General features: G+C 44.1%; 1 long non-coding RNA gene across 2 annotated transcripts in view; it reads right to left on the bottom strand.

Moving 5' to 3' along the window:
- The window catches only part of LOC138740561 (uncharacterized), a 58,226-nt gene that overhangs the window by 25,794 nt on the left and 16,240 nt on the right, over positions 1-16,192 (bottom strand). Inside the window, exon 1 of one of the 2 annotated variants that reach the window (XR_011343000.1) lies at positions 6,193-6,255. The exons of the other annotated variant lie outside the window; for it this stretch is intronic. This is a non-coding gene — a long non-coding RNA (uncharacterized lncRNA). Of the gene's footprint in view, positions 1-6,192; positions 6,256-16,192 lie in introns of those variants that run through there. 2 annotated transcript variants of the gene reach the window in all.

Here is a 16,192-nt window from a genome sequence, read left to right as displayed (position 1 = left end):
TCAGCGCTTTCGACCAGGACACAGCCGGTTGAGTAGTGGATTTCCTTCGAGACCCATTAGCTCTTGACAAGTATGAAGCCCCAAAAGCCCTCCTTCTCCAGAGTTATAGTCTCTCATGGTGTGAACAAGCTGCACAGCTTCTCCATATCGATGGCCTGGGGGACAGTGCTCTTTCGGAGTTGATGAATGACATGCTGGCACTGGTAGACGGCCAGAGGCCTTGCTTGCTCTTTGAGAATTGTTTTTAGAGCACATGCCAGAAAATATTTGCTGGCTTTATCTAACGAGGACTTCGATAACCCTCGAACAATGGCCACCCATGCAGACGTTCTGTGGCGTGTGAAACAACAAGGGGCAAGGCCCACAGAAATTAATGCTGCATCACATCCAAAGGCCCAGGCTCCATGAGTACTGGCGATGAGGGCGCATGTTTCCCCAGAGAAGCATGACTCCTTGACAGCCATCTGGTGTTTTTTAACCATCAATGCTGGGGTTCTGGTGGTTGCCGCCACCGACCACCTTGCACTTCTCCAGGAAAATGCCATGGCCAGTCATTGCTAATGGCTATGGCAGCTGTCCACCATATCAACCTATTCTACATCTGGGATGAACTCTCCCAGCGCAAATTTCTAGTTCACATGAGTGCGGAGGTTAGTGTCTTTCCTCCTTTTGGCTTTGACACTTGTACCAGGAGCTCGGGTCCGACACTCACTGCGATGAATAACAGTTTGATTCATACATATGTCACTTGGACTATACCCCTGAAATTCAGTGGAAGTTCGTTCTTGCTGATGTGTCCCGGCTGTTGCTGGGTGCTGACTTTCTCAGAGTTCACTCACTGATGGTGGACTTAAAAGGTTGCTGGTTGGTGAACACCACCACGTTCCAGACTTTCCACTTTGGAAAAGCCTAACTACCCGCCCCGAAGTGGATGCCACTAAGTACGACTCAACCAATAAATTTGCCAAATTTCTTGCAGAGTTTCCGTATATTGTCACTCCACTGCCACACCCCGACGTGATCTTGCACACCACATCTTTACCCAAGGACCTCCTCGACATGCCCAAGCTTAACTCCTGCCGCCTGACAAGTTGTGGTTTGCAAAACAAAAGTTCCATAAAATGGAGGAACTTAGAATCATACGCAGTTCTGTGCCCCATATATATCGGCTCATCTTCATGGGATCAGGATATTTTCTAAAGTTTCCTTAGTGTGAGGATACCAATAAATACCTGTAAACCCGAAGAAGGGGCCCAAGACTACCATCTTAACACCATTTGGCCTCTTCAAATTTTTGAGAATGCCTTTTAGACTAAAAAATGCTGTACAAACATTCCAGCAACTGATGGACGTAGTGGGGCCTGGCATGGATTTCCTTTTCGTACACTTGGACGACATACTCATCGCCAGCCACTCCCACGAAGAGCACCTGCAGCATCTGTATTTATTCTCTCACTGCCTACAAGAGTTCAGGCTAACTGTGAACCCTGCCAAGTGCAAATTCACGCAGTCCTCTATCGAGTTCTTGGGACATCAGATAAATAGTGGGGTGTCATTCCATTGCCTAGCAAGGTGGAAGCCATCCTCAAATTTGTGAGGCCGATACCAACAAAGGACTTCAGGAATTTGTGGGGATGGTCATTTTCTATCGTTGCTTTCTACCCTCTACAGCTCATATTATGAAACTCGTCTTCGACCTCATGTCCAGCGATGCCTAAGAACTCAAGTGGATAGAGGAGACAATGGTAGCATTCCAGCAGACCAAAGATGCCCTAGCGAAGTCAACATTGCTGGTCCATCCACAAATGGATGCACCAATAGCCATGACAATAGACATGTCCGACGCGGCAGTAGGCGGGTGTTGAAACAGTACACCAATGGACAATGGAACCTCTAGCGTTTTTAGTAGGCACCTCCGCCCTCTGAAAACGAAATACAGCACATTCGATGGGGAACTGCTGGTGCTCTACATAGCTTCAGCTATTTTTTTGGAAGGCAGGAACTTCACGGTTTTAGGACGACTGCCGAAGAGCGATGGACAGTAATGGCACCAGAGGTTCATCCTCTATCGCTGGTTCTGGGGGTGGGGGGCCATGTAGTGGCTTACCAGATGTTTTATCGAACTGGTTCTGGAGGTTCTGAGTGACATCATGACGTCACAATGCGATTACATCATTTCCAACTTGGGGTTTTAAAAAGCTGCACGTGACTGAGTAAACAACTTTTACTGAATTTCAATTCGACTGCATCTGATCATTTTCTCATTCTTCATTTCACACTGCGACACAGTTGCTACAGTACTGCGAATATTGAGGAAGGAATTGTTTTGAATTGAAAGTAAAACAAGAAAATCTGTAGACCCGATAGTTAGTCAAATAGTGTCCTTAATATAGTAAAGTTTAAAAATACGTAACTGATGTTTCGGCTTGAGCTCTTCAAGATGTGGAAAAATGTCAGTAGGTGTCTGAATATTGGGGTGGGGGGCGGCGCGCTCGCAAAGGCAGGAAGTGATGGGTGAGAAAGGAGGGGGAGGAAAGCAGCAAGCAAGGGGAGGAGGGATGGCTGGGCGAATAGAGGGGGGGGGGAGGAGAGATGCAAGGGGGAATTGTTCAGATCGTTGGATCTCCATTGGGATGGTGGCTGCGCTAGTATTCGGGTCGGCAGCTGAAGTGTTGGGAGCTCCGGTGAGAACTGCTTTTGAATTGTCAACTCTACAACTCTCTCAGATCGTGCACCTTACTCCCATGTGAGACATAAACTAGCAATCTGACTGAGAACTGACTGGATTTACTGTGGTAAATGAATTTGATTTATAGACGCACTGAAGTTCTCACTTCTAGCTTCTTGGATGAAGGTCAACATCACCTGTAAAAGCCAACTGCCTTCTATTTACATAATTAATGTATTTTATGAATTCAGATGCATCCTGAGAAAATTAGCATTGAAACTGCCTTTGCCAGGGTTGCTTCAATAGCCTATTCCACATGCGCTTTCAAGAGTTTTAAAATTGACAAACTGCAGTGAAGACAATAGACTACAGTGAAGGATATCTATGACAACATAATTTATGTAACACCCTTAAAGATTTCAGGGCTGAAAGGTGTTGCAGAGAGACTGTAAATCTACATCATTCCACAATCAGTAGTGAGGTAAGATTTATCACAAATATTTTTATGAAGCAAGTTGCCATGCTTATAATTCACTGTCTGGAGAGGTGTTCATGGGTGATTCAGTGATAACTTTCAAAAGGAAATTTGGATATATTTTGCATGGATAAAAAAATACAGGAATAAGGGGAACGTGCAGAAGAATGGACTAAAGAGTTAGCTTCTTAACATTGAATGTCCCAAAGGCTTCCCTGTGTACTCTGACTTCCAGTGGTCATTCTCTTGATAAAGATTTGTTCCTTTGACCCAGCCTTTATATCTGATGCATTGCTTGGTAAGGCAGTCTAGTCTACCTTGCAACCTGAGCAGAAATTCCTCACAACTGCAATTAAATCTTCCCCACCCCCCCCCCCCCCCAGAATTAATGTTAAGCCATTGATGAGGTAAATGCTGGCACCACATTGTAATTTCATATAATAATTGTGAAAAATATAAAATATTCACTTTCAAGTTTGTTAATTTATCACAAAATACTTTGTACAGTAAGAAGGTTAAATGTTTTGACAGAAACTGGTTTTACAGATTGACTAACTTGACTCAATTATTCCGCATATTTTATCGCTCGGTAGAAACCTACCTCTTTTCAATCTTCTTCAGCATGATGCTGAACCAAGCCATGAAAGACCCCAACAATGAAGACGCTGTTTACATCCGGTACCGCGCGGATGGCAGTCTCTTCAATCTGAGGCGCCTGCAAGCTCACACCAAGACACAAGAGAAACTTGTCTGTGAACTACTCTTTGCAGACGATGCTGCTTTAGTTGCCCATTCAGAGCCAGCTCTTCAGCGCTTGACGTCCTGCTTTGCGGAAACTGCCAAAATGTTTGGCCTGGAAGTCAGCCTGAAGAAAACTGAGGTCCTCCATCAGCCAGCTCCCCACCATGATTACCAGCCCCCCCACATCTCCATCGGGCACACAAAACTCAAAACGGTCAACCAGTTTACCTATCTCGGCTGCACCATTTCATCAGATGCAAGGATTCTCAATGAGATAGACAACAGACTCGCCAAGGCAAATAGCGCCTTTGGAAGACTACACAAAAGAGTCTGGAAAAACAACCAACTGAAAAACCTCACAAAGATAAGAGTATACAGAGCCGTTGTCATACCCACACTCCTGTTCGGCTCCGAATCATGGGTCCTCTACCGGCACCACCTACGGCTCCTAGAACGCTTCCACCAGCGTTGTCTCCGCTCCATCCTCAACATCCATTGGAGCGCTTACATCCCTAACGTCGAAGTACTCGAGATGGCAGAGGTCGACAGCATCGAGTCCACGCTGCTGAAGATCCAGCTGCGCTGGATGGGTCACGTCTCCAGAATGGAGGACCATCGCCTTCCCAAGATCGTGTTATATGGCGAGCTCTCCACTGGCCACTGTGACAGAGGTGCACCAAAGAAAAGGTACAAGGACTGTCTAAAGAAATCTCTTGGTGCCTGCCACATTGACCACCGCCAGTGGGCTGATAACGCCTCAAACCGTGCATCTTGGCGCCTCACAGTTTGGCGGGCAGCAACCTCCTTTGAAGAAGACCGCAGAGCCCACCTCACTGACAAAAGGCAAAGGAGGAAACACCCAACCCCAACCAACCAATTTTCCCCTGCAACCGCTGCAATCGTGTCTGCCTGTCCCGCATCGGACTTGTCAGCCACAAACGAGCCTGCAGCTGACGTGGACTTTTTACCCCCTCCATAAATCTTCGTCCGCGAAGCCAAGCCAAAGAAAAAAGAAACCTACTATACCGAAAACAAACGAGAACACTAAAGTGCTTGAAGTTCTCATCATAAATCATTTGCAGAACAACTCTTATAACACCCATGACTATCACATTCTTTTTTTCCCTCCCACGCTTAACCCACGTCTTCTTGTTTTTATCTCACCTTATCACAGTGAAATAAAGCTGCTTGCATTTAATCTATCTATATTCATCATAATATTGTTTTCCACCATCAAATTGCCCCTCATTTGTTGCACTCCAGGAACCTCTTTAACTTTTCAAGCCTGGGCAACACCCTTGTAAATCCCCTCTGCACTCTTTCAATCTTATTGTTATCTTACCTGCACAGAATACTCCAAATTTTGCCTCACCAATGTCTTGTACAACTTCACCATAACGTCTTAACTCCAGTACTTTGATCTATGAAGGCTAATGAGCCAAAAGCTCTCTTAACGACCCTATTTATGTGTGGCACCACTTTCAGAAAATTAGGTATCTGTACTTCCAGATCCCTCTTCAACAGCACTCTATTGTTTACAGTGTATGACCTATCTTGGTTTGTCCTTCCAAAGTGCAACACCTTACATTTGTCTGCATTAAATTCCATCTGCCAATTTGAGCCCATTTTTCCAGCTGATCCAAATCCCTCTGCAAGTTTTGAAAGCCTTCCTCACTGTTTGTTGCTCTTGTATCTTTGTGTCATCTGCAAACTTGCTGATCCAATTTACGACATTGTCATCCAGATCATTGATCTAGATGACAAACAACAGTGGACCCAGAACCATTCTTTGAGGCACACCACTCGTCATCGGCCTCCCATCTGAGAGGTAATTATCCTCCACCACTCTCTGGTTTCTACTGTAAAGCCAATGTCTAATCCAGTTTATTATGTCACCATAAATATTGAGTGACTAATTTCCCATGCAGGACCTGGTTGAAGAGCTTATTCAACTCCATGAAGACAACCTCCTTCCTTTAATCAACTTTCCTGGAAACCTTCTTGAAAACTCTATAATATTGATTAAATACCGATTGCCATGCACAAAGCCACGTTGAAGATCCCTAAACAGTCCCTGACTATCCAAATATATATACATTTTCTTGGAAAACCTTCCAATAACTTTCATCAGGCTCAGTGAGCTACAATTTCCCATGTTATTTTAGAGACATTTTTAAACAACATGACCTACCCTCTAAACATCTGGCACCTCGCCCATGCCAGGGCCTCTGTAATTTCTACTTTAGCCCCCCTCAAGGTCTGTGGGAATACCTTGTCAGGTCCTGGGGATTTATTTATACTTACTTACCTTTAGACAGCAAGCTCCTCCTTCTCTTTAATCTGTATTGGTTCCTCGACCTTATTGCTTGTTTACCTCACTTCCAGTGACTCTATGCCAGTTTCTTGAGTAAATACAGATGCAAAAAGAAAGCAATTTCAGAACTCTCCCATCTCTTTTGGCTCCATACGTAGCCAACCATTCTGATCTTCAAGATGACCAATTTTGACCCTAACTATCCTTTTTCTCAATATACCTGGAGAAGCCCTTGGGATTTCACCTTGTCTGCCAAAGCAACTTGATGTCTTCATTTAACCCTCTTGATATCTTGAAGACTGGCTCAAGCCTGAAACGTTGTTTATGTATCCTTATCTTTGCTCTATAAAATACAGTTTGACTGCTGAGTTTCTCCAGCTTTGTGTTTTTACTTCAACCAGATGTTTGTTTTTCTTCTAGACCTGATTTGAGTTTTAAGTACTTGCATTTTTTATACTCGAGTACCTCATTTGCTCCTTATTGCATATACCTGCTATACATCTCTCTATCCTCCTTAACCAAATCTCCAATATCCTTCAAAAACCAAGGTTTTTTTTTAATTTTTTTATTTTTCACACCATAAATCACATTAGCCATGATATACACTATTTCTTTTTCACACATATACAGTGACTTTTTCTCCCCCCCCTCCCTCCTCCCAAGCCACCCCCCCACCCCCCCCCCCTCATCCATTTTAGGTATACAATCTAGGTTGCATTAAGCCAGTCAGACAATGTTGTCATTCAACAAAAATACACCAGAAATTCTACTGAGTCCATTCTTTTCTTTCCTTCTCCTTCCATCAACTTAGGTAATGTTTGTCCCCGGTAGGTTTTCGCTATTGTATTTAATGTAAGGCTCCCATACTTGTTCGAATATTTCAATATTATTTCTTAACCTATATGTTATTTTTTCTAATGGAATACATTTATTCATTTAAATTTAGTAGTTCCTTCCTTTTAATTTGGTTATGTATTCCATTAATATTTAAAGTCATATAGTTCAGCGTAGCCCTTTTATATTTTGTTTATCTTCTCTTTCCGTTTTTCCATCATTACCTTTCCTCCTTTTCCATTTCTGTTTTCTTATTTTCAACTCTTTATAAGACAACATTCCTACAACATCCAACATTTTCCTTATTCTCCTATTTCTATCTTCTTTATCCCCAATCTCCCCTTCCCCTCCTGAGTTGTCCTTTATCCCTTGTCGGACAACCACATCTCCCCTCTCCATTTGGATTTGCGAATCCACTCGCAAGCGTCAACTGATTTTGCAGTGACCGCTATTTCCCCCCACCCAGCCCCCCCCCAGAAAAGATTTCACTTTTCATATGTCACAAAGGTCACTCTTTTAATTCCCTCCTTATTCTCTCTATTCCATTACCTTCCCTTATTAATTCTTGTCTATACTATCTATATTTTCCTCTAAGTACAGATACATTCACGTATGCACATTGTCTCTATTCACTCTTATACCTCTTTACCCGCATACATATCAACCGTGATCATTTTTACTCTCATTACCCGTCTTCATCCCTCAGTCTATTTTTGTAATTGTTCTGCAAATTTTCGTGCTTCTTCTGGATCCGAGAATAGTCTGTTTTGTTGTCCTAGAATAAATATTTTCAATACCACTGGATGCTTTAGTATAAATTTATACCCTTTCTTCCATAAAATCGCCTTTGCTATATTGAACTCTTTTCTCTTCTTTAGGAGTTCAAAACTTATATCTGGATAAATGAAGATTTTTTGCCCTTTATACTCCAGTGGTTTGTTGCCCTCTCTTACTTTTTCCATTGTCTTCTCCAGCACCTTTTCTCTTGTAGAATATCTTAGGAATTTTACTACAATAGATCTTGGTTTTTGTTGTGGTTGTGGTTTAGAGGCCAATACTCTATGTGCCCTTTCTATTTCCATTTCTTGCTGTAGTTCTGGACATCCTAGGGTCTTAGGGATCCACTCTTTTATAAACTCCCTCATATTCTTGCCTTCTTCATCTTCCTTAAGGCCCACTATCTTTATGTTATTTCTTCTGTTATAATTTTCCATTGTATCTATTTTTTGAGCTAGTAGTTCTTGTGTCTCTTTAGTTTTTTTATTAGATTCCTCCAATTTCTTTTTTAAGTCTTCTACCTCCATTTCTGCTGCTACTGCCCGCTCTTCCATCTTGTCCATTTTCTTTCCCATTTCTGTTAAGGTCATCTCTATTTTATTCATTTTCTCTTCTGTGTTGTTTATTCTTTTTCTTAAATCATTAAATTCCTGTGTTTGCCATTCTTTAAATGACTCCATGTATCCTTTAATAAGAGAAAGTACCTCCTTTATCTTGCCTTTCTTTTCTTCTTCTATTTCACTGTACTCTTCCTCTTCCTCTTCTTCTTCCTCTGGGTTGGCCATCTGTTGTTTCTTTGTTGCCCTTTCCTTCTCTTCTTTCTTGTTTCTATTGTCTTCTGTGGTCTCTTCTTGCTGCAGGTGTTCTGCAGCTGTCGTTGCCGGCTGTGGAAATCGACTCCCCAGCTGGTCCCCCCTCCCGTCGGTGTGTTTTTTTTCATGCGCGGTTGCGCACTTTTACTCGGCTCAGCGAGCCATTTTTGTAGTCCATTATTTACCGACCTGAGGGAGCGGGTTTCTCTCTCCGCAGCGGGCCTCTTTGGACAGGTAAGGCCTTCACCTTTTTCCTCCATTGTCTTCTCTTCCTCTCTTCTTACCGTTGATTTTGATTTTTCTTTTTTTGTCGCCATCTTCTTTCCACCTTTATACTCACTTTTCTGTAACTTTTATTTCTGTGCCTTTGTGTTTTCCTTTGTTTTTCCCGACTTTTCTGGAGAGGGCTGGAGTTCACTGTCCGGCCACTACTCCATCACGTGACTCCCAAAAACCAAGGTTCTTTATGCCTATTAACTTTGCCTTTAATCCTTATTGGAACATACAAATGCTGTACTCTCAAACTTGCACCTTTGAAGGCCTCCTACTTATCAAGCACATCCTTGCCAGAAAACAACAGAGCCCAATCCAGGCTTTCCCGATCCTTTCTCATTTCCTCAAAATTAGCTTTTCTCCATTTGTGAATCTCAACCAGCAGTCCTCATCCATAATTATCTTGAAATTAATGGCATTATGATCACTGGATACAGTGTTCCTTATGCACAATTCCATCACCTGTCTTGCCTCGTTCACTAATAGGAAGTCCAGGATTGTACTCACTCGAGTTGGTACCTCTATATAGTGATTTAGAAATCTTTCCTTACTACATTTGACAAACTCATCCAGCCCTTTTACAGTAGAGCAGGGGTGTCAAACTCAAATTCACGGAGGGCCAAAATTAAAAACTTGGACTAAGTCGAGGGCCGAACTAAATATTTATTGAAATTTTCAACAACATCTGCATGTTTTCTCTTCTTTCAACATATGTAATGTTAAACTTTAGGATATAACTTTAGGAGGATAATGTTACAGGTCAGGAGTAGGTAGCTCAAGTTCACCCTTTGCTTGACCTGAGGGAAACATATTTGGTCCCTGTGGAGATGTAGTCAGCATTCACAGGCTGTGTCCATTTTGACCTGCATCAGGACTCAGCATTTCCTGCTCACTCCTCAGACTCTAGGCCTCTATTCACCCTCGACCCACCATCCCTCTACCTGACCAGTCCTTTACCCAACCTCTACTCACCCCTCACTCCACTCGCTCTGCCTCTACCCACACCATCCTATACACACCCCTCTACTGCCTCTCCCCTCAACCTGTTCCTCCCTCTACCCGTCTCTCACCCTCTAATCACCCCACCCCACTCACCCTGCCCCTCCCCTTTTACCTCTTCCCTATCCACCCCTCCTTCTACTCATCCCTCCCTCTAACTGCCCCTTGCACCACCATAACTTCCCCTGACCATTACTCCTCACCTACACCCTCTGCCCACCCCTGCTTACCCACCCACTCAGGCCCAGCGCGCTGCCGATCAGCCTTTGCGGACAGCCACCATCTCTCTCTTCACGTGCAGGGCCGAACCAGCCGTCCCTGGGGTCCGCGCGGGTGCAAGCGCTGAAGGCCGTGGCGACCGGGAGAAATGCGCTCGCACTGTGGAAGGGCCGTCCGGTGCCAGTCACACGGGGCTCGCGCTGCCCGGGGGCTGTACGCAGCCTGCCATGCCCGTCGCGCCGACAGGAAATCACAGGCGCTCGCCAATCCACCGCACCGCTCGACAGGTGGGAGAAGTGACTGGTTGTGCGGGGAGCCTTCCAACCGGCTTGCCGGCTGATGACATCGACAGACTTCTCGTGTTACAATAGGGAAGGATGTGCAATGAAGGGGGAGGATGGTGGTGGTGACATTACCAAAAAACAGCATCGGCTCTCGCTGCAGGGCGGGCCACCTCTAATACATTTTTTAAATGATCTTGCGGGCCAAATATAATTATATCGCGGGCCAAATTCGGCCTGCGGGCCAGAGTTTGACATGTGTGCAGTAGAGGAATCCCAGTCAATATGTGGAAAGTTGAAGTCATCTGATCTCAGAACTTTGTTTCCTGCAGCTGTGTGCTATCTTTCTGCAGATTTACTCCTCAATGGTCCATAATACAATCCCAATACCTTTCCCATTCCTCAGTTCTACCCATATAGTTCCTGAGCCCTCTGGTTTGTCCTGTCTGTGACATTTTCCCTAACGAGCAATGCTGCTCCTCCCTCTCTATTGATACAATGGATTCGTGGAACATTGAGCTGCCAGTCCTGCTCCTCCAACAGCCAAGTGACAAGAATATGTCTGGTTGCATGTTTTGCACCGAGGACCAGAGAATGCTGTTCTGTCTGGTTGTACAATCAGATGACAATAAACTTGACTTGCAAGAGGACCATATCCTTGCCCTGACTGCCATTTCCGATGTCTAAGAACTATAAAGGGAAAAGAAAGATGACCTGCCCTTACCTGTGGCTTCTTACTGAATCCTTTTGGTCTGTCAACTCGTGCACCACCACTTCCGCCTCTTCCCAATGAAACCTCTTGAGCCAAAGCCTCAACTCCCCACACTAACTCTGGCCCACTCATACAATGGCTGCTCCACTTGTAATTCTCACCATCAGAAGCTGTCCCGCTCTCAAGAAACCTTGCTTCAACTCCCGTTCACTAGTAAAGAAACTTGGCAGAACAGCACTCACCAACATAAGCTGCCCCACTCTCATCCAACTCCACTGTACAAGAAATTTTTGATTATGGAATTTTCCAATTCCATAATTATTCTAAGCTTGAGTGACCAAATAACATAAAGTTAAATATAAAATCAGAAAGTTCCATTTTAGAAGATAAATTTTTGCCCTCTCACTTGTGACGTAGAGTCTCGATACAAAATGTTAGCTTGCACCTTTTGCCTCGACAGTTGCTTCTTGATCCACTGAGATTTTCAGCAGATTTTTTTGTTCCAAGTTCCAGTATTTGCAGTCACTTTTGACTTATTAATTTTCATTTGTAAGTTCTCTTTCACCTTTTCTTGTTTGTTACCATTATAAATCTTTACCAGGAAAGAAAAACAAGATGGAGATGTATTGGATCTGAAGGGCAGTGAGGTAGAGAATTTACCAACATTTTCCACCAGGTGTCAGGGTATTCATACTCTGCATTGTTTCTGTACTGGTAAGCCCACAGCTTGTGCAGGTGTTTAGATACCTGGCCTGCTCAAATTACACTGCTGCAGTGGAAGCTGTTTCATTGCACAGTTATTGATGCAGCTATTTCTTTCATCTTTGCTGCATAAGAGACTGAGTCCATTCACAGTGCAGCTGCATGAATGGATTGATTGCATTTTTTTAAAATCAGACCTTTTACTTAAAACAGTTGAGTACAAGTGGTGAACATGGTTAAGTCCTCACCTATAAAACCCCACATCTCTTCGCCTTCTCTGACTGTATTTCGTGTCGAGTCTTGATAAAGGGTTTTCACTTGAAACATTAGCCCTGTTTATGGTGCAACCCTGCATTAAAGACAGCTCAAGGATTAAAAAAAAAGGTGCATGTACCTTTTATGGTGATGGCCTATAATGCAGCTTCAGCATTGCCTTTCAGGAGAGCAGGGTCAGGAGCCGTCTTCTGGAGCTGAGGGAGGCGGGGCAAGTGGTGCAGTAGTGCCGCCCATCACAATGATGACAAACTTGCACGCCAGCAAGTGAAAAATTAAAATAGGCATTCCCTCCCACCCAAAAGAACAAAAGCTTTAGCCATCACTCATATAAATAATGATCCTTTAGAGACAAATCACAGTTGCTATTGGCCTGTATCTGAACACACTGAGTGCTTTAAAATTCACCGTTGGGTCACAGGCTGACGACATCATCGGGATGTCATCAGCCCTCCCCTTTGCAGCCACTGTCAGCAAGGTTCATTTTATGGAGGAGCAGGAGCGCTGCACTCCACCTTGCAATGTCCCCCCCCCCCAGGCAGATGGAAGCTGGAGCGTATTCTAGCAGTCCATCCACCTTTGGACCTTTTTATGGAGGTGAGTGCAGCGATGTAAAGAGGGAGAATCTCTGTCTTTACATTGGTCCTTTTTTTTTCTCTATAAAAGGTCCTATTGACTGACCATGGATGTGGTCTGACCAGTTGAGTTCCTCCAGCAATTCTTTGTGAGCATGAGATTCCAGCATCTGCAGCTTTAACATTTCTCTACCCAGAATCCTGAAATCATTCAAAGTTCAAATTTATTGTCAGAGTACAAACATGATGTCACAAACATTTCCATTTTTTTTTACTACGGGCCAAGCAGAATTTCTACTTGTCAGTAGTGCAAAAAAACTACTGGGGAAAATACATATGCAAATAAGAAATATAAACAAACCAATACAGAAAATAAATATTCATTAATAAATAATGTGCAAGTAAAAGCCCTTGAATGAGTCTCTGATTGAGTTTGTTGTTGGGGAGTCAACATCTGTTCCTGAACCTGGTGGTGCATGTCTTGTGGCCCCGAGACCTCTTTCCTGATATTCTATATTTGGATTCTCTCATTGCTAGAGATTACCAGTTGAACACATTCAAACGTGTTGTCAAAGCCTCCTGGAAAACTTGAAACATTCTTGTATCTTTTGGCCCATCTCTGATTTCTGGTGACATGGAGGACCCAAGGCCATTAGTTGGAAGCTCAAAGAATCTCAGCATTAATGAATGAAGGAAGGTAGATTCCACCTCACACTGATGGTCACTCTGTCCACCTCCTGTCCTACTGGACTAGAAGGTGCAGCTTCCACACTGGCCTCATCGGCCATCTCATTACACACATAACCAGAGTCGGAGCAATCCCCAATGACTCTCTTAAAATAAAAGGGTAGAAAGCGCATTGCCGTATCCTAAAATAGTGAGGAGTGTCGTATTAATGAAATCTGACATTTCTTATTGGAATCCTGTTTCTGCTCATTCCTTCAAATGCTTCCTTGTGCTGACATAAAGAATAGTTCATCTCCTATACCTTCATGTGGTGTGTTCAAGTTACTCTGCAAATGCTCACTTCAACAGCAGAGGGCACTGTTGTTCCAGTTCTTTTTATTTCGGCACAGACCAAACTAATCACAGGTTTCTTGAAACATTAGAAAACTGTACCAAGACATAAAGCAGTATGTGTAAGCTTATATGTGTGTATTTTTTGCAATTGTTCAGTTTGCTGTTTTTGTGATAATATTTTTCTTCAAATAAGCATTGACAAAAAAAACTGCTGAATTTAATTTTACAGTGACATAACCTATGATTCAATGTGTACTAACAACTGGTTCAAAAACACGCAACATTCTGCACAGTCTTTATAAGTCATTCTCAACCAATATCATTCATTTGTTATTTTTATGGGGACCTCATTTTAGCTGTGATACTTTAGAAGACAGGCATGTTTCATGCAATTATATGTGTGACAAGTAACCCATTCATACACCTGGATCAGGCTTGTGATGTTCCATTTATTGTAAAAAAAAATAAAAAAGATGGCAGAGGTCGACACCCAGCTGCGCTGGGTGGGTCACGTCTCCAGAATGGAGGACCATCGCCTTCCCAAGATCGTGTTATATGGCGAGCTCTCCACTGGCCACCGTGACAGAGATGCACCAAAGAAAAGGTACAAGGACTGCCTAAAGAAATCTCTTGGTGCCTGCCACATTGACCACCGCCAGTGGGCTGATATCGCCTCAAACCATGCATCTTGGCGCCTCACAGTTTGGCGGGCAGCAACCTCCTTTGAAGAAGACCGCAGAGCCCACCTCAATGACAAAAGGCAAAGGAGGAAAAACCCAACACCCAACCCCAACCAACCAATTTTCCCCTGCAACCGTGTCTGCCTGTCCCGCATCGGACTTGTCAGCCACAAACGAGCCTGCAGCTGACGTGGACATTTACCCCCTCCATAAATCTTCGTCCGCGAAGCCAAGCCAAGAAAAAGAAATAAAAAAACTTGGGTTCTTATAAAACAACTATACTTGATTAGCTATTAGAACTCGTGACCGTGTGGAGGCATTCATCTTGAATCCACTTGAGCTGACACAAACTAGTCTCTGACTCCCTTTAGCAGTCAGGAGTATCAAAACCATTCTATTGTTACAAGACTTTTTTTTAAAACAAGGAATCAATCAGATTGCCCAGCTATGTAATTATTGAACATTTAAGGTGCAAAGTTGGAGATACAATGGGTAGCTTACAATAGGTAGCGTTGGTGAATGGGCAAATGTGATATCACTTCTGATTTGAATTCCAGGCACACTGCAACTTGCCCTCTCTGGACCATCACTTCAATCCTGGTCAAAGGGCCAGGAAGGTGAGGCAGCATAGTGTCTGATGAGGAGGTGGAGAGAGGAATTCCAGAAGACCGTCCTTTTTGGAATGTCAAAACAGCAAGGTCAGAAAGGCACAGGGTTTCCTTGTCGTTCTGGGATAATTTTAGTAAGTTTGTCACATGGGTAGAAATTAAAAAGACTAGGACAGACAGAAAAAGCATAATGCTGGAGAAACTTAGCAGGTAAAACAGTACTGTACTTCGTACAGCAAAGATAAAGATACATAACCGGCGTTTTGGGCTGAGCCCTTCATCGAGGTATGGGAAAGATGTAGGCATGGTGAGGGGGAGGAGTATGGTCCCAAAGGCAAGAGGTGATAGGTGGAGAAGGGAGGGAGGTACAGCAGCAAGCAGGGAGAGGAGGGATGGCTGGGTGAATGGAGAGGGAAGGGAATGGAGAGCTGAGGGGAAAGAAAACGGGGAAGGGAGGGAGAAAGGAGAGCAGGTCAGCAGAAACCGAAGTCGATGTTAATGCCATCTGGTTGGAAAATCAAGTGTTGCTACTCCAATTTACAGGTGGTCTTGGTGGGATAGTACACGAGGCCAAATGCAGACATGTGAGTATGGGAGTGGGTTGCAGACTGAAATGGTTGGCCACTGGGAGGCCTCTGTCACTGGCACGGACTGAGTGAAGATACTCAGTGAAGCGGTCTCCCATTCTGCACCCAGTCTCTCTGGTGGCTGTTGCTTCACTTGTGAAAGGCCTGTTTAGTGCCAAAAACTGCAGAGAGAGAAGAGCCGTGGGTGCAAGAGTGGCACCGCCTGCGGCCACAGGGGAAGGTGCCAGGGTGGGGGCGGGGGAAGAGGGTGCAATTGGTGGGGAAGAATGTGTGGGTGAGGGTGTCATGGAGGGACCTCCCAGTGGCCAACCATTTCAGTTCTGCATCCCACTCCTATATTCACATGTCCGTCCATGTTCGAACTATCCCACCAAGACCACCAGTAAATTGGAGAAACAACATCTGATATCTGTCTGGGCACTCCAGCTGGATGGAATTAACATTGGCCTCCAGTTTCTGCTAACCTGCTCTCCTTTCTCCCTCCCTTCCCCTTGTCTTCTTTCCTTCAGCCCATTCCCTCTCTATTCACCTTGCCATCTCTCCTCCCCTGCTCGCTGCTGTGCCCTCCCTCCAGTTTTTACCTTTGTGACCATGCCTGCCCCCTTACTTTTTATTCGGATATCTGCCGAGATTTTTCCATTC

Source organism: Narcine bancroftii, chromosome 8 (assembly GCF_036971445.1).
Source record: "Narcine bancroftii isolate sNarBan1 chromosome 8, sNarBan1.hap1, whole genome shotgun sequence".
Classification (NCBI taxonomy): Eukaryota; Metazoa; Chordata; class Chondrichthyes; order Torpediniformes; family Narcinidae; genus Narcine; species Narcine bancroftii.
This window is presented reverse-complemented; position numbering and strand designations above follow the sequence as displayed.